The 23,097-nt window shown below is 34.0% G+C and overlaps 2 pseudogenes; both read left to right on the top strand.

Moving 5' to 3' along the window:
• The first annotated feature begins 16,160 nt into the window (after positions 1-16,160).
• LOC133202893 (uncharacterized) lies at positions 16,161-17,087 on the top strand (annotated as a pseudogene).
• A 1,236-nt stretch (positions 17,088-18,323) lies between these two features.
• LOC133202892 (uncharacterized) lies at positions 18,324-19,395 on the top strand (annotated as a pseudogene).
• Positions 19,396-23,097: the final 3,702 nt, after the last annotated feature.

Below are 23,097 nucleotides of genomic sequence, written 5' to 3'. Positions count from 1 at the left end.
AAGAAAGAAAGAAACGCCATAAAATTATCAGTCTTCATTTGAAATCTGATTAAGAAACTAGTTTCAAGACAATTGCATGGCTATCAACATCCCTGTCACCAGGGATGGAGCTCCGCCCACCAAGGAAGGCTCATATGAACTTGATTCGGACAGGTCTTCCCGATAATGACGGGGACATGTTACGTTAACGCTCTCCTGTCCGTTGTGAGCTAGTAACATCGCCCTATATCGGTACACCGTGTTCATATGCAGCAATGCCCCAGATCTTTTTTTTTAAAAAAAGTATCTTCATGATTAATTTACAGTTTAAGTCAAATAAATATAAATATAATGGCGATAACAATAATTGTATTAACTCATATTGTTACATACTTAGCAATCTATCTGCACGAATTCTGTGGATATTGATGCTCTGGTCAAATCGGTTCCTATTAAATAAATAATACAATTTAAAAATATTATGCAATTTTATATTTTTTTTTAGATGTATAGAGTAAAATGTTTCTACATTTAATTACGTTAAAAAAAAACCTCCAAAAATAATAATAATTTCATTAAACCTTAAGACGAGGAGAAAGAGCGACTTACCTGATCGTCTGGTCCACCACAAAATGATGAGTTTGATTATCGTTGCTCTTATATACCCGTCAGACTGACTGTAAAAATTCTTTAATTTGATTGGATAATTTAAAAAAATGATGACTCCATAACTGTGATAACGCTTTAGATCAAAATAACCGCTTTCAAGATAGGACGTCATTTCCCGGTGTCTCGCTTGGGTTCTCTGGCATCGTTACTTCTAGGTCATTGATAAGAGTATGTTCACTTATAAACATACTGAACAAATTTTATACAGTTTGAGGATAATAAAATGCTCTGTTGTGTAACATGACAAGGATTAACTTTTTTTTATTGGTATGTTTAATCAAATCAATGAGTTGTTAATTCAATTTTTAACACATTTGACCTAAGATGCGCATATAGTTCATATTCATCCCGATTAATTACTGAGGGTAATTGTTCTTTATAAATTGCCAAATTATTCCGAAGGTTTTCTATGAAAGCTAAAAATTTTAAATGAACCAGTTAATACATGTAAACATCTATAAACTATATAAAAGTGCACTCAGTTATGCTTTTAAAAAAAATCAATATGGCGTCGCATTATCGATTTTTAAACCAGCTGGAACCAGTTATCGTTATCTGCCCTGACACGTTTAAACATTTACCTGTGTTGCACTTGACTGCGTCTAAATCAAAACAGCATTCCCGAGACGGTGGGAAAAATATTGTCAGAGTATTCATTTAATTTATTTTTAGCAATTAATTTGACCATCGTTTAGAATTGAAATAATAATTAAAATAAACCATCGTCAAATTCATTATTCATACATAAACATAAAAAAAACAGTCTTATCTAATTAATGAATTAATAAACTAAGAGATTTGAATTGTTTTATTAATTATACTGATAAATCTATACTTATAAATTAATAAATTTTGCAAATAAACTCCGAAACGGGTGCACCAGAGTTCTTACTTACTCCTCTAACAATACACTAGATACAAGATGATGTCCGTACACTATATTTAGATTCACTCGCATAGTAAGTATCGTACATTAAATTAAAGTTTACTTTCATTTTCTATAAACAGACATGGAGTAGCTAAAACGTGAGTACGGTGGTGTTTCCGGTTGGCGGATCTAAGTTACTGGCAATTTTTAATGAAACTGACAACAAGCAATCGTTTATTTATTACATAAAACGTCATCACTGAATTATTCAATCAAAACTCGAATTAAATGATATAAAAGAAATAAGTTGTGATTACCGATTAAAAAGGGAAATGTGCAAAATATTTTTGTCATTCACCGATCTTAATATTGACAGAAGCTTCTAGAACATCATATAGCATCGAGCCCGATGTTTAAAAAAAAAAAGGCGATTATAGCTACATGACCATAAAAAAGTTTTTGTGTAAATGGTCATAATTGAAATAATGATAAATCGCTGATAACACTATAAGTTGTGTATATAATTACATATCGAAAGACTATTACATATATATGTATATAGTAGGTTTTCCTAATAAATTTATCGGTAAAATTTGTATATATTCCTTACTGAGATCATCGTGGCAACGAACCCGAAGTACAATTTGTACTTCGTAATAAATTTGCTTACATGAAAAGAGAAAATTAATGAATAAGGTATTGTTCAAATACAATTAAAGATGTAAAATTTTGCGCTTTAATCAATGCAGTTTTTTTTTTCTGAATACAATCTTTTATAGCTGCAATAATGTAGCCCTCTCCTTTTTTGAGAGAGAGAGAGAGAGAGAGAGAGAGAGAGAGAGAGAGGCCAGAAAATATCAGATCAAAAAAAAAAAAAAAAATCGGAGAGGGCTACATTATTGCAGCTTAGTCTTTTGTATCAAATACTCAGCCTATTCATGGGGCGTTAAAAGCTAATTTTTACACAGGTACTTGGGTGTTGGTTTATAAATATGCATATACCTTCTTGATAGGTAAAAAAGTAAAGTACAGTTTTACTTATCATTAAGGTACAAACATATTTATAAACGAAGACCCTTTACCCCCCCCCCTTCCCCCAATCAATTTATTAGTAAAATTTGTATATTCGTTGCTTTTATCCTTGACGGAAATGAAATAAGAGCATCTGAAGTGCAATATCCATAACATAGTATAACAGGTTTCACAATAAACGTCAATTAATGAAATTGCTATTTTTCAAGTTTTTGAAAAGAAAACAAACACAAAAAAAAAAACAAGGAGGGGGGGGGGGATAGGTAAATCTACTTCATGCGGGATTTTGAACAAAGTATTTCTTCCTGCTATAAGCCTGTAAGCTGTCAGCAGAGAACTACAATATATTTTCTGTCGTTAGTGGTATAAATTCAATTCCCCGCGCTTGAGCGGGATTTCATCTAGTCATAAAAAAATATAATGTTTATCTATGTGAAATAACATCAAAAAAAATAATTAAGTAATTTTAATTATAATTAATTGATTGATTATAATTAATTGTTTATAACTAATTAATTGATTATGATTAATTGATTATAATTAATTGATTGATTATAATTAATTGATTAATTATTTACATTAATGACGTCATAATAAGCCTCTCACCCTGGGAGGCTACCTGGAGGCTACTGGGAGGGTATCCTATATAAGCCCTATGGGAGGCTACTGTGCCAGAACCCTGGTTTTTGCCCTACTTATGTATATTTTAAATGAATTATTAAATTGTTATAACAAGTTTCCAGATCCTATGAGTGGACTTTTTTTACGAATCCCTTAATTTCTTTTTTTAAATTTATTTTCAAAATTATTTTGGTTATCAATGTAAAAATTGAATATTATAATTGAAATAGATATCATGTTTATGCTTTTGACAGAGTGTTAAAGGTGCTTGGACACAGATTTGAAGTTAATATTTTCTCAGATTTTCTGTATAATTTCATGACTGATATGTTGCTATAGCATTTCATACTAAAATATAATCAAAATCTTAATTCAGTTATTGAAACTTCAAATTTCTGGACGCGTTTGATTGACACATCCTTGCACTTTCACAATTCTTAATTTTATTCTTAATACTTAAGAAAAGTGGCAGTAATTTGTTGTGTATAAATGAAAGTATTAAAACTATAATCCAGAAAATTCAGAGTAGAAATGTTCGAATGCAAAACCCACTCACAGTATTGTCAGTCCGTGCTCAGTGGTGTGTGCAGACTTTAACAATTGAACACACCCGGTGAATCGTAAACATTGACAATAACAGAGCTCGTGCCCTGTTTACAGAAACAGTTTCCGTTTCACGGGTGTATTCAATTTGTTAAACTCTGTACACAACACTGAGCACGGGCTGACGATATTAGTGAGGGGGTTTGCTTTCGCACATTTCTACTCTGAATTTTCTGGATTATAGATGTAATGTTTTTCATTAATACAAAATAAAATCGCTTCTTTTCTTAAATATTAAGGATAAAGATAAAATTTGTTAAAGTGCAAGGATGTGTTAATCAAACGCGTCCAGGAATTCGTAGTTCCAATAATTTCCAGATAAAATAAGTTTTTAATTATATTTTCGTGTGAAATGCTATTGCAATATATAAGTCGTGATATTATACAGAAATTCTGAGAAAATATTAACTTCAAATCTGTGTCTAAGCACCTTTAAAACTTAAGTTTAAATAATCTGAAGTAATTTTTCTTAAAAATCAGAGCCACAATCACTTGCAAAATCTTTATAAAAAGAATTTGTATACTTTGTTTGTAAATAACAGACAGAATATATTACACTATTTCTTGCTGCTATCCATAAATTCATTGATTAATTCTGAAGATTTTAAATTGTCGTGTTAATTTATATTTCATAGAATTCCACTTAAAAGTTTTAGTATATTCATATTTCAGTTAATATTTTGATTCAGTTCATATTTATTTTTACATGATATACATGTATATTGTTCTTATTTTAAGGAGAGGTCAAAAATAGTAAGTTTAAGAACACCTGTTTCCATTTCCTTTCAATTTATTTAATAAAAATATGTTAAAGATCGATTTACTGTATATTTTGGCTCTACATTTAAAAATAAAATATTGTTTAAGTTAATGTTTTATTTAGTATTTCTTGGCATACACGACAGGTTGTTTTAAAATACATTTAATTGTTTTAGTTGTTCTTGCCACTGTAATATAAATATGTTTTAGATCAAGGGAAAAAAGCGACCATTTTGGAAATTAATTTTTTTTCAAAATGTTATCATTTTAGTCACATTTAAAACTCACTGATTTTTTTATTTGCTTCACTTAATAAAGTTATTTTATATTAAGAAATCTAATTCTTCCATGTAGCAGAGGCTGTGAGTGTCTCTGTAAGAAGATAATATAATTCAATTTTTTTTTTAGATATATCTTTGCTTTGTTGACTGTTAATCAACTTCATCAGAGAAAGTGGGGTATGTTGATAATTGCAATCAAAACGCGGATATATCCTCTGGGTGTGTATATACCACGTTAGTGTTGAAGCCTTTAGTTTAAAGTAATATCTTACTTTACATGGTTTAAGACAAATCTACAGTATACATATCAATATTTTAGATTAGAATATTTAATATTTATCCCATAAAACATATTACATGTTTGAAAAATTGCAATATTAATTAATGAATATTGACTATTAATAGATAATATTGACAGTATACATATACATATGATGTGAAATAATTATTTATATAACACTGTATAAATCTCATCAAAATTCATATTTCAGCTTATATCTTTATTATAAACATGATTGAAAAACTCAACAAATATGATTTGGATTTTTTTTATTTTCCTTATTCACTTCATCAAAATATAAACGTGTTGTTGTTTACAAGTCAACCAGAGTTGCCGTTCTTGCGATAGGTAGTCTGAGAGAAGAAATAGTTCCCCATACCGAGTTTGAACACTTTAAAACTTCTTTTTATAATTTTTTTGTGTATTTTATATATTTAAGACATGATTAATCAGAATATTATACAGTTTTGCTTGCTGTATATAGCCCATATTTTTGTAGGTCTTCCCTAGGTCTTCCGCAGGTGTCCAATTACCTGTAGGTCTTCATTTATACAAAGACTAAAACATTAGGCCATACGAAACATTTCCAAATTTTATTTTTTTACCGTACTGTCATTATTTATATCACAATGTGGTGTACCAATTGTTACATCAATCATAAACAACACTTTATTCCGGTAATTTTTACAGAAAAATACATTTAATTCAGCATAAAAACATACTTACCTCTTGAGGTAGTGATCGACATCTTCGAATCAGACGGGGGATTATTTTGCGTATGCGCGGCCACAGTCAGGGGGCAAAGTGTGCAGGCGCGGATCCAGGAAATGAAGTTAGAGGGGGCGCCAAAAGTAGGCAGGTGGTCTGGGGGCCGCCTTGAGACCCCCAGTGGGTCCAGGGCGAAGCCCTTGTGGGGGCGCAGGGGGAGAAGCTCCTGGATTCAAGAGATTTTGTAGGATAAAAATGAGGTCTACCGAGTAGACATTTTACATTTTCTCGACGAAACTATGTTTTACGCTAACTTTGACAATTTAAGGGGGTGGGGGCACCGGGTGCGCCCCCCTTAAATCCGCCACTGGTGTGTAACCATCTAATATGGCCATCGACATGTGTGTGATACAGAGACGTATAATAGAGGGACCGCTGACTCATTTTCGCGCCAGATTATCTGCATAGAAAGACTTCCTGTCATAACAGCTGCTGTGTTGTCTTCACAGTCTTTGGGGGTAAATATTGCGAATACATTCTATATTTTATTATATATAGGCTGTACGTCAATTACTATTTACATGAGGTGATATCTTAGATGTATTTTTCCAGCTATAACGAGAACAAAAGAAAAACGTAGAACTTTCCATCATCAAATGTTGACACGCAAGTCATGGTCACATCTATACAATAATTTAAGTTAAAATTTTGTCTTTTATAAAAGTTGTTCCCTTATATCCTCATGTTAATTGTAGACTCAGGCCCATAAGAACCGGTGAGCAAGAAAAAATAATTTTGCCAGTATACAGGCACGTAGTTAAGTATCATTTTTAAGGGGGCGGGGGGTGGGGTGTTATATTTGACAACTTATCTGAAAATATTGGACAAGCAAGAAAAAAAAGAGTAAAATTGTCAGAACTCGAAAATCCTATTTCATGGAGGAGGGGGGGGGGATAAAGCTTTCAGTGGATATTTTCATCAGTAAAATGTTGTGTAAAAGGGTACATGTTTCGAAAAGGTGAAAGACCCCCCTCCCCCTCACACACACAATACTACATGTTACATGTCAGAGTGTATACGAAGCCTAAACATTAGAATCTACAGTTACTTTAATGTCTCCCCTAAAAAAAATGACAAATTTCAAGTCAGACGAACTTTTTTTTTTTTTTTTTGCTCAACCAAAATTTTTAATATAGGTTTTATCCCAAAAACTTAAATTCCTTCCCACCTATGGGGACGCAGAGTTTCTCAACACAAGACCTGATCATAGTCATGGGATGTATTATTTTATCATAAATGTTGAATGCTTGTATGTAATCTGTCATGTGATTGACTTTTTTGTATGTCTAAGCGTGAATAATCAGCATGTTAATTTTTTACATCATGTACGAGGGCTGTTCGGAAATTAGTGAGACATTAACTATTACTCCATAAAGGCCAGAGATGCATTCATGAAATTCCGTCAACATTTTATAAATAACGAATAAAAGAAATGTGAAATGTGCAAAATTTCTAATTCATAGGATAATTGGACAAGTTCCGGTGAAATTATAAACATGCATATGTCTATCGACCTGGAGCAGCATCCATTCATTTTAACGTCACGTCAGCCAGAGATGTTTTTGCAAGTGAAACGATCGGGAAGCGTTTATCCTTCTTTCTCTGTTATCACATATAACATTCCAAAAATCAAACTGTCTCTTTTCTTCACGAAAGCCCATTGAGCTCATTTTGGTAGGTAAAAAAATATATTTTTCGCGTTATAGCGCGAAACTATCGCGTTATAACGCGAATCTCTCGCGAATAAACGCGTAACTTTCGCGTTATAACGCGAAACGTTCGCATTATAACGCATAACTTTCGTGTTATAATGCGAAACTTTCGCGTTTTATCGCATAACTTTCGCGTTATAATGCGAAATTTTTACGAATAAACCAGGATTTGTTTGTTATAAAACCGAGACATTTGCATAAGTCCCCAGATTTAATGATTTACTGCATTCCTTATAATGACAAAAGAAAGACTTTTCCGGCTGTATTTTGAACTTGGACTATCACAAACTGAAATTTTAAGTTTTCTCGCAATTGTGAATAACTTTAAAAGTCATTATTAGTAAATCGACATTGAAAAGAACGCTGAACAGACTACTGCTTACGAGAAGAAAAAATTATTTTGATGTATGTGACGTTGCCTTATTTATTTTGAATGAACTAGTCTACAGAATTCGGGGCAGTGTCATGGCTACAAATGGATGTATAACAAATGTTTGCGCTCTGGATTAACTGTTTCTCGAGACACAATGTTTCATCTTATGAAAGTTTTAGACCCAGATGTGGTTTTGGCGAAGAAAAGAAGAAGACTACATAGACGGCAATATGTCAGCAATGGCCCCGATTACGTGTGGCATATTGACTCTTATGATAAACTGAAGCCTTACGGCATAGCTACATTGTATAAATGGATGTATTGATGGATTTTCAAGCCAACTCAACCAATAGCGATCCAAAAGTCATAGCCGATTACTATATAAAAGCCGTGCAACGCCAGAGGGGATGTCCACAAAGGGTAAGGGCTGACATGGGGACAGGGAATGTTTACATAGAACAAATGCAGAAATTTCTGAGACGTAATCATGTCGACGCTCACTCTGGTGATAAAAGTTTTTTGTATGGGAAAGTACGCATAATCAAAGGATTGAATGGTTTTGGGGGATCCTAAAAAAGGAAGTCGGGCAGTTCTGGATGAATTTATTCGCAGATATTGCCAACTGCATTAGAGAGACTATCTTCTGTGGAACTTTTTTGGACAAAAATTTAGTACAATTTTGCTTTATGGACATAATTCAGGCAAATATGAAGAGTTGAAACGTTACTTACAGATAACATAACAAATATATCTATATACATGTACTATCTTTCTCTCTCTCTCTCTCTCTCTCTCTCTCTCTCTCCTTTTTTCCCCTTTCCTTCTGATTTTTCAGCAGAATTGCAGTATCCCGATGTGAATGGTAAGAACATAATTAAAAAGAAGACAGTTTGAGTATTTAGCTTATTTTCATTTTCATAGAAAGACTTGGATAACTTGGTGGAAATTTGGAACACACATACTATATCTGGTGGAAAAGACATACATGGTGCAAACAGACCAAATATGCTCTATACACTTCCAGAATTATATAATAAACAACACTGCCTCTGTGACGCAGATGAAACAGAAATCAATGCGTGCTCGGAAGAAACTACCCCAAAATCCGAGTTTTCCTGTGATGAGACTGTTCGAGACCTATGCCTTGTGCTGATGGAAGAAGATGGATATGTATTTCCGAAAGATTCCGAGGACGCAAAAAAGCTATACACCCATCTTAGGGGAAAAGAGTTATCGTTGCTCTAAATTAATTAATACACTGTGATAGTCACTCGTTTTTACAGCCATTATTTTCATTTTAACAATTCTACACAGAATGTAAGGTTGTAATGAATATAATTGACCAAAGTAAACATAACGCAATTTCACTGCTTTGAATTATGTTAATGGTTAAGTAAAATACTTGTCTGTATGTAGAGAAAATAAAATGAAGATATTTTTACGAGAATAAATATTTCAGAAATCAGCAATTTTATATTTCTCAGTAACCTGAATAATGTTTACCAGGTAAAGTGGGAGAACTTTGTAAGATTTTGTCGCAATATTAAAATTATATGCAAAATTTTGTATAGAATTATATACAAAACAAATCAAAGTCGCATATTTAAGCACCAAAGAAAAGTTACGATTTCTTTATATTTTAGGGAATTATCGCTTATGTCATTTCTATTAAAATCGAAAATTGTATCAAAAATGTATATTCGGGCACATTAATAATTTTAAAATAGATGAAGAATATACATTTTGATACATTGAAGTTAATATGGACGAATTATACGTAATTTCCATTTTATTAATTGACCCAACAGAAGGACACAATATCCGAGGGGGGGGGGCACTCCTCTTGTTTGAAGTAATAAAGAACCTATTTCTATTCCATTTACATCACAGGAGAGTTGTACATACACCACTGTTGGTTCACTTTAAAAAAGAATTCATATAGAGGTGTGAAACTGAATTCTCGTACAAGTGTACGCGTTTTGTTTTTATTTTGTACATGTATTTTATTTTTATATCAGTTTAGTAAAACTAATATTTTCTAAGGATTTTATGTCCAACGTGTCTGGTTTTTAGTCCATACACACTTGTAAGAGAATTCAGTTTCACACCTCTATATTAATTCTTTTTTCATCTATTTTAAAATTTTTAATGTGCCCGAATCATCTATAATGCTAGCAATCGTTTTCTTTTTATTCGAGGAAATGCGGAATGAAAATGTTTACAGTTAACAGTTTCAACAGGATGCATGCGTTGCATTTAATATAAGTAAATAATTCTTAAGTCAAAATTTCAAATGAATATAACTTTTGAAATAATTTTGATTATAAAATAAAATTTTCATCACATGTTTGAATTGAAGCGTTTTGCACAACTGCAAATTTTTATGCTAATACGTTAAATGAAACTAAAGATATTAAAAATTAAAAATTTTGACTTAAGTCTGTTCTCAGTTTATGGTCTTGGGGCCAGTGACTTTCTGAAATCATAAACTATAATCAAAACTTTAAAAAAAAAAAATAAGAAAAGATAAACAGGACGGTATTTATTTGCGTAAGATGCATGATATCATAATATTAAGACAGACCGGTTATCTCCATGTTTTGTGACCAACTGTAATGGGGAAAAAATGTAGCATAAACATTTTCCGATTAAAAAGCCTTGGTATAGACCTTATCATGAATTTTTCAACTTACAGAATTAACTAACTAAATTAAAATTAAATAAATTTAAGGGATAATCTGTATTTTCTTCCTTTTTATGGAGGGGGTTTATTGCAAATGCGCAAATGATCTATGATAGGATTTGTGGTATTCATAAAGAAACCACAATCAAATCATCTACAATGTAATCTTATTTCCCTTTAAATACATCGGGATCGAATTGCTAGTCATTTTGACGCTTAATAATTAACGTCAAATTAAACGTTTCATTGAAATCGCAAGATTATCTCCCCCAACTGTGTTGTAAAAATAAGATGCCCGTAACTTGAGCATCATAGGATCAACTCAACCCAACCTGGAACTTATGTTAATTGAATTTAAAAAAAAAAATGGTGAGGAATCTATCTTCGCTATCCCATCTGTGAACTCTGTTCTGGGCTAAGAGGACACGCATTTCACAAATTTGTAAACAACAGCTTGCTGCCAAGATATCAAATGTTTAGGAATAATGATTTTTCTAAGGTACATTATGTAATAAGTGTTCAGTATATTAACCCCGATCCTAAAAAAAAATAGAATTTATATATATACAAGGGAAAGTATCCAAGGGGGCTAAATACTTTGTAGATTTGTTATCCTTTTTTTTTCAAATAATTTCCATAGCAACGCTTTACTTTTTAGAATAAGTTTTAAACTTTCAAAAATGTAGACATTTAGACTATCAGTGATTTTGCCTTGAAATTTTTTTTTCAAGTTACATGTATATAGAAATGTGCTCCCTAAAAAGAATAAAAGACAGATGAAAAAATATGAAAAATTAAATAGGAATCACTGTGTTTATTATTGTCATAGCAACTAATAAAAACATCACATTTGTTACAAGGACCTTTCTCAATTAATTGGTCATTGATTCATAAAACAAAACAAAAATACAAATTATAAAATTAAAATGATTTCTGTCAATTTATCATCATTGAAAAAAAAACGAATGGTCAAATCAAAGCCATTCTGGAAATTTTAAGATACGTAGTTCTTCTTAAAAAAGGCTTGTTCTTCTTAAAACTTCATGCAAGGACAAGTTTGCAAGGACCTACCTTGAACATTAACTACACGTATATGTGCAAAACACAGAAAAATAAATTAATTGAGTCATGAACAATGTTCTATTAATTAGTGCATTTATTTAATGCAATTAGTTTCAAGTACTAAATGATTTAAAGTTCGTAGATGCATGCATTTGTTTCAATCTGGACAGATGAACCAATTTATATGATATCCATAACCCAAATATTGGTATTCAACACTGAAATGAACTCAGTTCTAAACTTCAAGAAGTTCTCATATTGCTTTGGCAACTCCAACAAAGATGAACACGTTTGGGCTACAGGACGACGTGCAAGGCCTTCGACTTTTACAAATGAAACTTCAATGCATTTTTCTGTAAGAAGATCGGCACCGGTGCAGAATCTCAAAAAGCGTTTCAGGAGTTCGGAGTCCATTTCTCTTATCAACCGTTTCAAGTGATGAGATGTGGCTGTGAAATCCTGGCACATATTTTCAGAAAATTTAAGAAGACTTATCACACGTCTAGGAGTTGGAATCAAGTCTCTGTACAGAGACTGCAACTTGTACTGTGGTAAAAGTATGTCTTTTAAGATTGGACTCCAGCAGTCAATAACAAACATTGCAGTTTGCAGTAACTCCTTGTGAGCCATTTCCCGTAGAATGCGTTCCATGTTCGCCTGTCTTGGTACTCGTTTAAGCTCATGCTGGGTAAAAATATCATCAAGGTCTGATTGGTCTACGGAATTGACATCCTTTAATGCGGTTTGCAGCGTTTCTGCGTCGTTTTTAGGGATATAATGCATAAATGCATCTAATAAATCATCTTGAAAGGTTCCAAATAAGCAGTTCTGCATGAAAACAGGAGAAATTTGAACCGGAAAATAACTGACAGTTTCCCATCCAAAAACAATAATTCAGGCCACAGATTTCCATTGTTCTTCACCAAAATCATGCCTCAAACATGGGATTTTTTTTCTCATTGCCAAGTGTACATTCCGTATAAAAGGAACTCCAAAATTCAGCTAAAACATCCCTCGTTACTCCACCAGCATCCTCAGCCACTTCAATTTCACCGTTTGGCATTATCATTTGAGGTTTGATTATACTGTTTGTCGTGTACCCTTCTATCTCGAAAGCTTCAATCATTTCTCTCATAACCTGACCTTTATGTAATTTCAAGACATGTTCTGTTATTTGAACATTTACAGTGCCAATATTTGCAACGTCTGCGTAAGTATTTCCGGATGCATTTGAAAGACTCGGGCTTTCTTCTGTGATTCCAAATAAATCAGGTATATCATAAAATCCAAATTCCTGGTCATTTTCAATTCCTGCTATCTGTATAGCTTCGGACAGTATGTCATTTGAAGATTTTTCATCTGGACTCGTCGAAGATGCTGACTGTTTGGGTGGACTATAAAGATTGGGAAGTGAATCCATGTCCATATCATCATTCAGATGTTGTCTGTCGATGTCCTCTTCGGGTTCAACTGAAGCTAAATAAAATCTAAGAATGGGCATTTTGGTGTCTTTATACATTTGGCCAACCGTCGAACTTTCATCCATACTTCTATATTGATAATCCCACACATCAAAATCGAATTTATTTTGATTGCCTTTGGAGGACTCTCCATTGGGAAAAAATAGCTTTTTCCCCATTTCTAACAAATCCTTTTTTTGTTGCATCTTTGTTTAGTGTCAGTCTTCTTATACCACCTCCCTTCTTGCTCCTAATCTGAACACTTTTCCCATTTGATTTGTGTATCCATCCTAATTCAATTCTCCGTCTCTCTTTTTCGGCATTTCTGTTACCAAATCGTCTGTTTGATTCCCTCATTTCTTTTTCTTTACTGCTTTCAACGCCTTTCTTTTCCTTGGTGTTGTCTTGTTTCTATCTTTTCACGGAGTGCTTGTAGTAAACTGGATCGTTTTCCTCTATCTTTCGAAGACAGGCGATCACTTACGTATTTTCTTACCCTAAGTCTTTCCCCATGTAGAGGAATATATTTGGAGAGTTCCTCATCTGTCATTAATGCTATTAGATCTGGTCCAATCTAAAAGAAAAAAGGAACGAGGTGACCAGAGAGAGAATTGCTTTCTATGAACATATCTCTGCGACTTCGATGTGCACGAAAAACTTTCAGAATACTTTTTTTTAAGATAATTTGATTAATTTTTCCAAGTAATACATACAACAACATACAGATAACATCAAAAAATGTTATACAATAAACAAGAACCGGCATTAGTAATCTTATAAATTTTTCAATAGTACATGTATTAATGTTTGTTGCTTTGTTTTGTTGTTGTTGTTTTTACAGTAGAAAATTATGCCCATTGCTTGATATGTTGTATTCAGTTTTCTCAAGATTTTTCAGTCTATAAAACATTTTATGTTTATATACATGGATTTTAAAATATGAAGGGAAAAAAATATTAAATGTGTGTTTACTGATATTACCCTGAAAAAAAAAATGAAAATTGGTCTGCATGTATATTTCTTTTCGACTTTATCTTTAAGTTAAACATAATACTTTTTACAGCAAAATATATAAGAGTTTAATATCGCAATGTTAATTCTAAACTAAAGCTAGTTCGATTTTCCGTTAATAAATAATTATATATTTACATCCACTGGATATTATATCTTTATTTCTTGGTGGTATAATCGATTTATTTAAAGCTATATATGGCGTATCTGAACTAAAAAATAAAAATACGCGTTATAACGCGAAAAATATATATATATTTTTTTTACCTACCAAAATGAGCTCAATGGGCTTTCATATTTCTTAAACAATTCTTTGAAAAATAGAATTAAAAAAAATGTGTGCTGTTGCTACCTCAGTGTAAAAAATACACGAAGTGTCATAATTATGCAGGTTGAATTAGTATTACGCAGTACCGATTTTTGCACAGCGGATCAACATTATTTCCTCCGTAATAATTGATGGTCGTCTGGAGCTCTTGTTTTTACTCTTGTTGAAATATTTTGTAAGAATAAAAATATACAAATGAAAAAAAAAAGAAAAACCTTAGACACATTTTTTTGCATTGTTATTGTTTTAGCAGGTCGTTTAGTCTGGAAAAGAGTTCTCCATAGCGCTACACAAAATTGAAGGTATGCTTGCTGCGCCGCCTTGACGTCAAATTCCATTTTGTCGTCGTTCTCAGATTTCTATGTCGCGCTTAAATTTATTTATGATCTCCGTATTTCTGATCGAAATTCTAACAATCTTGCACAAAATGAAGTCAAAATTAAATTGAAAAATTATATACATAAATTGAATTATTTTCGCTCTTACTATGAGTCCACCGGGAGTTTGAACGTAGGTGTAACATATTTTCAACATCTGATTTCGTGACTGCGCCGGGTACCCCTACCATTGACACATAAATATACCACTGAAAAGACGAAATAAAATATTTGTAAAATATTTTTTGCTTTTATTAATTTTTATTATTTGTCAAACGTATATGCAAATTTCCACCGAAAGACGTTCATTAGAAAAATGAATATACACATTGTCTAAATAATTTCCGAACAGCCCTCGTAAACATGTACTCATTATTCATTTTTTATGAAAATTGGTTCTTCATGCAATCTTCAAGTATGAAATCACTTTTCTCAGCAACAGATACAGCTTGCCAGCAGTGGAAATGCAGAATGCTAATTTTAATGTGAGAATTTATTCCCACCACCATAAATCTATTAAGTGAGTGGCAATTTTCTTTCTATTATCCCACAATGATTAAAAAAATGTATCAACCTGTTACACGTAACTGTTAACATCTAAATTTCCATCAGGATCAATGTCGAATCCTGCCTTGATTTAAAGCTAATTATGCTTTTTGCGAGGGGATGCTCCACCTTGCGGTGCCCTTGTTTTAGGGGGAGAATGTTTTTTTAACTGCTTTTGTATTGGGGGGTTTTTATATACATATTTATAATGGACAATTGTCCTAACCCAGGTTTTACAAGTATATCTCATGGAGCTATTAAATTCTTTTATTCATTGATTTTGCATTTTCATATTTTCAGATATTATGGTACCTCTACTGATTGTTTTCCCAAAAGACCTTGACCTGCTTTAAAAGGGTGTTTTAAGTGAAATCTTAGGATGAATAAGGCGACGATTAGTAGTTTAGTAAGCTGCAAAGCTTAAAATTGTACCATGCTGCTGCATCAAACATGGCCACACTCGAAACGCCACTGAAACAACATTTGCTTGTATCGCACTACTGTTGCTGCAATTGAATAAATGATATGCTTAACTTTTAATGGTAAAATCTGAGCTATCTCTCACTCCAGGGCATTTGTAAAGGTTTTTTATGACTTCCGAGAATTTAATGATTGAATATTTTTCCACCCCTTTGACTGTAAATTCTGAGTAAAGAAAACAGCAATTATGATTATAATTGAATTTATGTATTAAATGCGTTGTATTTACTATTTACATGTGTGTAATGGTTTATGTAATAGATATAGCATGCTGGGGATTCACGCCGGTGGACTACGAAATTTCCAGCCAATAATTAACGAGCTAGGGACACCTGGTCAGCTGAGCGGATCAGTTGTATTTTGATACCCGCACGCTGACCACAGTATATTTTGAAACACCTATATTTCGACGAATTTGGAAGCTGACACTTAAAGAAAGCCAAGAAGTTGTGCTTTGTAAGTTACGTTATTTGAAAATGATTATTCTTTTAGTCGGCTTATAGTCTGGTAGTGCGGGGGTATCGTTTAAGTAGCCGTACAAAGAGTTTTTGTTTTTTTTCAAGTGTGGCGTTTGATAAGTATAGCTTCTGGACTTAATATTTGTATCATTGGACATTCTTACATCCGTAGATTGGAGGAATATTGTTCTAGTAAGGGTATTAATAATTAATGTGAAGTTGGATGACTGTTTTAATGTGAATTTCCGTGGGAAAGGAGGTCTTCGTTACGCCACCTTAATGTATCTCAAGGACTCAATGCTAGAAGGGAACTTTTTCATTTTATTTCGCCGCCAGATATTACTTTCCTACAGGTCGGGGAAAATGATATAAGTGATTTAACTTGTTGTGAAAAGTTAGCCGGAAACCTCATATCTGTGGCAGCATATTTGCGGGATGGCGTCGGTGTAAAAATGGTGATAATTGGACAGTTGATACGACGATTGCCTTTCGCAGCCTGCAAAAGCTTTAATGACAACGTAGTAAAGACAAATACGCAGCCGGAGATCAGGACCCAGTCTTTGCCGGGGATTCATTTTTGGCGCCACAGGGGTTTCTGGCATGACTTGAGCTATCTGGGTCCAGATGGCGTACATCTGTGCTGCACCCCCTCGCACGACCAGCCCATGCGGAAGTTCCTTCGAAGTATAAGGAATGCAGTGATTCAGTCGCCTATCTTATTAAGGCCATTATAACTTTGTCTCATTATACATGTATTGCACAGTGGGGTGCATTTTATGCTTATGGTAGGCTATACAAGATTTAGGTCGTAAAGATAAAGTTAGGTACTCTGTCAGACAATGTCGTTAATTAAAGGCAAGTAGATGACTGACTTGCGGTTAGGCATTTAAATATGCTCCAAATAATCATAATAACACAGGCACGTTTGGTTAACTTGCTTCTGTGAATACATAATTTATAAAGCAGATTTTGCCCTATTTGTTCTGTTATTTAATCTCGATGGCTTTATTAAGGACCAGGTTGCTCATAATGACAATAGTTTCAGTCTTCTGTAGCGATTAGTTATTTGGACATGGTGACGGATTAATCAAAGTTTCCCATATATCGTTTATTCTTCGGTGCTAAATATGTAGGAAACTATAGTACAGAGTCTATATTTTATCTGTTTGATTAAGATTGGTACAGAGTTCTAGGCCATATGTACTTATCATGTGGAAGTAGAGGTACAAAGTTTATATATGAACCTACCCACGTTGTTTAACAATGGTACAGAGTTTGGGCCTTATATGTACTTATTGTGTGGGAGTTTGGGCACAAAGTATATCTGTGCCTACCCACGTTGTTTAACAATAGTACAAAGTTTATTAAGCCGTATATATGTACTTATTGTGTGGGAGTCTAGGTACAAAGTATACCTCTACCTACCAACGTTGTTTAGCAATAGTACAGAGTAGGCCGTATATATGTACTTATTGTGTGGGAGTTTGGGTACAAAGTATACCTGTACCCGCCCACGTTGTTTAGCAATAGTACAGAGTAGGCCGTATATATGTACTCATTGAGTGGGAAGTTTGGTTCAGAGTTTTTATGTACCTATCCACATATTAAATGATAGTACAGAGGTTAGTCTTTATATGTACTAGTCGCATTTGGAATTTAAAAAGTGGTTTTTGTTATCAAGTTTATTAAGAATGTTGATATCAATGGAATTTACCTATAGATCAATTGAGATAATAGGTTATATATTATCGTATTAATGTTAATGATTGTATTGAGAAAGTTTTTAATTGCTACCCAGTGTTAGTTTAATCGAAGTCTAATATATTCGCACATATCGTAAGGTGACAAGATATATAAAAGCGAATGTTGGGTATTTCTTTTAATGATTTGCCATTCATATAACCAGGTAAATATTATAAGGTACGGTTTCCAATTTGGCATGTTTTACACGGTTTTGGTATGTTTCAGGAACAATGCCTCCTAAACAAGCTGGAAAAACACCGAGGAAAAGGAGGAGGATTCAGTCCCCGGGGATCACAGTGGTAGAACCAACTACATCTGTACCTACCCTGCCCCAGAGTAACGGCACAGGAGAACCATTTGATGGAGCTCAGGGAGCCACTCATCAAACTACAAGTCTTGAACCTCGGCCTGCTGTCACTCAAGTGTCAAGTCAAGTCTCGATTGACTATGCTGAGCTGGCAAAACAAATACTGGTACAACAACAGAATTTAGGTACGCACACAGCGTCCCAACATCCGCTATCTACAGAAAAGTCATCCGCAGCTGCTTCATCATTTACATCATTATTAGACACAGTTTTTGCAGGTGAGTCAGCAAGCAGGTCATATGAGCATGTTCCCATTGAAATAAGTGATTGTGTGTCTCTTGCCTCTTGGGGCAATGGTATCTCCCAAAATCAAGCAAAAAATATGGAATAATGAATATGTGGAGATGCGCTTACTTTCACCATCCACAAATGAAGACCCCTTATCGATTATAACAATAAAGTCAGGCAAAATTGAGCTTCAACAAGCATCTACAAGCAAAACCCCACAATCAATAAATCAATGGACAGATGCTTTTCATATTTTTAGTTGCATTTACTTACAAAAATTTCCCCAAGAGGCATGCAATCTGATTTAATACGCTTATACAGTCCGAGAAATCAGCAGGCTTCATGTTGATCAAGCCTGGAGAAACTATGATGAATCTTTCAGAAAGATTAGAGAATCGGCACATTTGCCTTGGGAAAAACCCGTTACAGAACTTCGCCTTAAAGCAGCATCCATGGGTGCTAGGTCATTGAATAAATCTCATCCTTATGTGGGAAAAAATCAGCCCTTTCGTGCAAACAAATTTTGCTATGGATACAACAGAGGACTCAAGTGTAACTCCAAACAATGTAGATATTCCCATTCATGCCAAAACTGTAATGGCCCCAATCCCAAAGTACAATGCTCTGGAGTCAAAGTCTCCCATGCATCTACCCCACGGGAGGAGGCCCCTACCAACACCAATAAACCCGGAAAACTTACAAAATGAATTAATGGGTTATGACACTTCCAAGTTACAGTACTTAGTTAATGGCATCAAATATGGTTTTAGATAAGGATGTACAACAACCCCATCAACTCACCCCCCTCACAATCACAAATACGCTATCGATCATCCTCAGGTTGTTGAGGATTATATTAATGCTGGTTTAGCCAATAATAGGATTTCAGGGCCGTTTTTATATCCTCCGTTTTCACATTTTGAAACTTCTCCTCTAGGTGTTGTCCCTAAATCTGATCCCAATAAATTTAGGATCATTCACGATCTTTCATATCCTAAGGATGACTCTATAAATTCCAACATTCCAAGAGAAAATGCCGAAGTTTTTTATTATTCAATTGATGATGCGGTTGCTCTGGTTCGTAAATTTGGTAAAGGGTCCCTGATGGCGAAATCAGACATCAAAGATGCGTTTCGTATCATGCCAGTAAATGCTCGATTACCACCTTCTTGGTTTTGCATGGAAGGGACAATTTTATTTTGAACGTTGTTTACCCATGGGAGCTAGCTGCTCATGTCAAATATTTGAAAAGTTGAGTGATGCATTACAGTGGGTTATGTTGTCTAAGCTCGGTGCTTCAGGAATGTCACACATTCTAGATGATTTCTTTTTTATAGGCCCGGCAAATTCCGACAAATGCAAGCATGATTTAGACGATTTCTTTTCATTGTGTGAGAGAATTAACATCCCTATTAACAAAGAGAAAACATTTGGGCCAGTTACCTCTTTGACTATTTATGGAACAGAAATTGACTCTCAGGAGATGGTTAGTCGTTTACCGCAAGAAAAAAATGATAAATGTCGCAACATGCTTCTGCAATATTATAAGGAAAAAAAAAGGTCACTCTGTAAGATCTTCAGTCTCTTATAGGTCTTTTAAACTTTGCTTGTTTAGTCGTAGTTCCTGGAAGGACCTTTTACGGCGCTTGATTGATCTAACTATAGGTATTAAAAGCGCGCGTCACTTTATTCGCCTTTCTTGTGAAGCAAGAGCAGATCTAACTATGTGGCTTCACTTCATAGAGCATTTTAAGGGGAGATGGGTTTTGTTCCATGAGGCCTGGGAATCCTCAGACACCCTCAAATTATATACGGATGCGTCAGGGTCTTTGGGTTACACTGCAGTTTTTGGCTCTCATTGGTTTGTTGGTGAATGGGATCAAAGCCTTGCCAATATAAATATTGCATTAAAGGAATTGTTCCCAATCGTCCTAGCCCTGGAAATTTGGGGTTCAAAAATGAGCAATAAGAAAATTCTATTCATGTCCGATAACATGGCAGTGGTGCATATCATAAATAAACAATCTACTAAGGACAAACTTTTGATGCGTTTAGTACGCCGCTTACATGTAGTTCTTGTTTCGTTGTCGCACAATACTTGGTTTAAAGCAAAGCATATTCCAGGAAAATTTAATATTATAGCAGATATGTTATCCCGTTTTCAATTTCAGGCAGTAAGGGAGAAGGCTCCTCACCTGGACCATCTGCCAAATTCTATCCCTTCTCATCTCTTGCAGATCTGAACTCAACTACTTGTTCCATTTTGGCTGCGTCGCTCTCGGGAGCTTCACGTGCTGCATAAAGACAGTCGTGGAACTTATTTCAAACTATGAATAAAGGTCCTAGCTCTCTTCCGTTGAGTCTACAAAATGTTTGTAATTTTATCGGTTATCTATTCGAAAAACAGTACAGTGTCAGTATCATTGCATCACATGTGTCTGCATTGAGTTACCTGCATAAACTCCTGAACCTCCCTGACCCAACTCAAACCTTTATTGTTCAGAAATTACTTAAAGGGTGTAGTAGGTTGTTACCTTCACAAGATACTAGGTTACCCATCACTAAGGAGATCCAGCACAAACTTATCAAGGCAACTAAAATGACAGTATCTCAGCCACTGAATCAATTGTTGTTAAAAGCATTGTATCTCCTTTGTTTTAATGCATTCATACGGTTAGGAGAGGTTCTTGTAAAGTCAGTAGCAGACAGAGGTCGGGTTTTGTAAGTACAGGATGTCACATTCCATGGTGATGGGTACCTGCCACACAGTATTCAAATTGTCATTCGTCACCACAAAACACAAAAGAAAAATGATCCTATAATTATCTCTATTCGAAGTTCGGGAAGTGAATTCTGTCCTGTCCAAGCCCTGCATGAGTATTGCACAAAATCCCCACTCAGTAGGTCCATTTTTTCAATTTGTAGACGGCACCCCGGTCACTTACTCGTTTGTTAGCTCTCAGCTTTCAAAAGCCATATCCTTTGCAGGATTTGACCCCAAGCGTTTTAAAGGTAACAGTTTTCGTATAGGTGCGGCCAGACATGCTGCGCAAATAGGATATTCAGAAAGTTGTATTCAACATTTGGGACGTTGGAATTCAAATGCTTTACATTGATATATAAGGATAAAATCATTTCAATTTTAATAGGGTCTTTAACATTAAGATCAGTGTTTAACTGCTGCTCTATGTCTTCTTCAAGCGATATACGTTAGATGGATTAAAAATCAAATGAACTTTATGCAGCTGCATGGTTGAGACAGGCCAGTGTATAACTGCTGTCATTGGCAGGTCAGTGAGTAACTGCTGTCAATTCTTTTGGGTACCCTTTCCTTACCTCCCTTGCTTGCTGGCTCATATGACAATATTTAGTCATTATTTGCAATGTTTTTATTAGGCATCTATGACAGGCCAGTGTTTAAATGCTGTCCATGCAATATAATGAGAATTATCTATTACAATATAGATGTCTTTTTTGAATTGTATTTTTTTTTTATTATTATTATTCGCAAGTATCAGCTGGGCAGGCCAGTGTTTAACTGCTGCCCTTCTATAGAACTACATATCTTAGAAAGTGTTTATAGTATATATGTACAAGAGTGTTGGAATGTTTAATATTCTTTTGTTTATTGTTAAATAGCTTTATCTAGGCAGGTCAGTGTTTAACTGCTGTCATACAGATTTACTGCGATTTTTAAAGAAGGTATTGTTTTTTGTGTTTGTGTGCATGCTCACCTTGGATGGCACGGATGCAAATAGCAAGCATATCACATCTTGTGGCCCATTTTGTTTGGAGGTGCCATCTTTTTGATATATTTTTCTTAACAGTTTTGATCTTATTGTTTTATAGGAAATTTTTCTAGTCATTTTTGGGGGGATAAGACATTTGTTATATTTTACGTAACTTTCAATCTGAGCTTGTGAGTCTCATCCCCCTTCTTTTGTGTAAGGTATTTTCTTTTTTACCGTTATTTAAATAAATGGCATTATTCATCTCTGTGAATGTGTTTGAGTTAATCTGTATAAAAATAAGCAAAAACTATCTGCGGTGAGCCTGCCGAGCATTTGAAGACATAAAAGCATATATGTGATGTACATTTCAAATTTCAGTGTGATGCATATAAACTGGAATTTGATGCGAAGCCTAAATGTGTGACAATAAAACTAACTTTAAGTCAACCAATACATATTTTTGTCTTTTTTGCACACCTACTTTTTCAAGTATATATATATATATATATATATATATATATATATATATATATATATATATATATATATATATATATATAAGCACATTTTACAACAACTCTTAAACTAACATAACTGCCCTAAGTGAAGAAATATTAATATAGAAAGCACAGAGAAATTCACTTTTTTTAAGGATACCCACTTCCGCCCCAGCCCGGG

This window comes from Saccostrea echinata, unplaced genomic scaffold (assembly GCF_033153115.1).
Source record: "Saccostrea echinata isolate AGI-Se365-2 ecotype Australia unplaced genomic scaffold, CSIRO_AGI_Sech_v1 ptg000047l, whole genome shotgun sequence".
Taxonomy (NCBI): domain Eukaryota; kingdom Metazoa; phylum Mollusca; class Bivalvia; order Ostreida; family Ostreidae; genus Saccostrea; species Saccostrea echinata.
Note: the sequence above shows the minus strand (reverse complement) of the source record. Positions and strands in the feature narration are given on the sequence as shown.